The sequence below is a fragment of the Ammodytes marinus genome (assembly GCF_949987685.1).
Source record: "Ammodytes marinus genome assembly, chromosome: 2".
NCBI classification, from domain to species: Eukaryota; Metazoa; Chordata; class Actinopteri; order Uranoscopiformes; family Ammodytidae; genus Ammodytes; species Ammodytes marinus.
This window is the reverse complement of record NC_137231.1, coordinates 36,809,492-36,810,234: the sequence shown is the minus strand read 5'-3', so window position 1 is coordinate 36,810,234 and position 743 is coordinate 36,809,492. Positions and strand designations below refer to the sequence as shown.

The 743-nt window shown below is 43.6% G+C and overlaps 1 protein-coding gene across 1 annotated transcript in view; it reads left to right on the top strand.

The window, feature by feature from the left end:
* The first annotated feature begins 250 nt into the window (after positions 1-250).
* pomt1 (protein-O-mannosyltransferase 1) overlaps positions 251-743 on the top strand; it is a 22,052-nt gene continuing 21,559 nt past the window's right edge. The window contains exon 1 of the mRNA XM_080036755.1: positions 251-283. The gene's annotated coding sequence lies outside the window, so the exon portion shown is untranslated. The remainder of the gene's footprint in view (positions 284-743) is intronic.

The window sequence follows — 743 nt, the reverse complement described above, 5'->3', positions numbered from 1 at the left end:
CTTCTGCTGCCTTCACTTTCACAGAGGCGCTGCTGTTACCATGGTGACAGAGCGGACTGACAGGCCAGGCAGAACCAACTAATCAACCACCGATCGGCTCCTCAGGCATCAACAGTCAAACCCCGATCAGACAGACAGCTAGCTACAAGCTAACGGCTAGCGGCGGAACCGGGGCCGTTTACCGACAGAGCTGGTCGGTTCATAGCTCCCGGAGTGACGTCACAAGGCGAGCGTCTACCGTGATTTAACGGCGGTGACGTAACGTAGACGAGCGGGGACTCAGGTAACTGTTTGATAGCAGCTAGCTTTATAACAGTGTGGCTAATGCTAACGGCTGCAGCTTCTTCTAATGTTATGAGTGACGTCAGGTTTCATTCTGAGCACTGTGTAGGCCTATTTATCTTCCATAACATGTCTTCTTTCATACTAGTATAAATCAAAGGTCCAACATGTACATTCAGGTGTTTATTTGACTAAACCTTGTCTGTTTGCGTCTGTATTTCTCCTATACAACCATCTTTAACGGACATTATCTCAAACTTAGTGTTTTTCAATGTTTTGAACCAAACATCTCAACTTCTAAAGCACTCCCATCAACTAAACTTTCCATAATCATTCTCAGCACTATTCTGAAGGTTATTACAGAAGGATTTGTTCACATGTTGTTCACTGTCTGATTTATGAGACATTTTATTTCTTGAAAACGTACTGGAATTTGGTATTTAGATTTGTCTACTTATCTT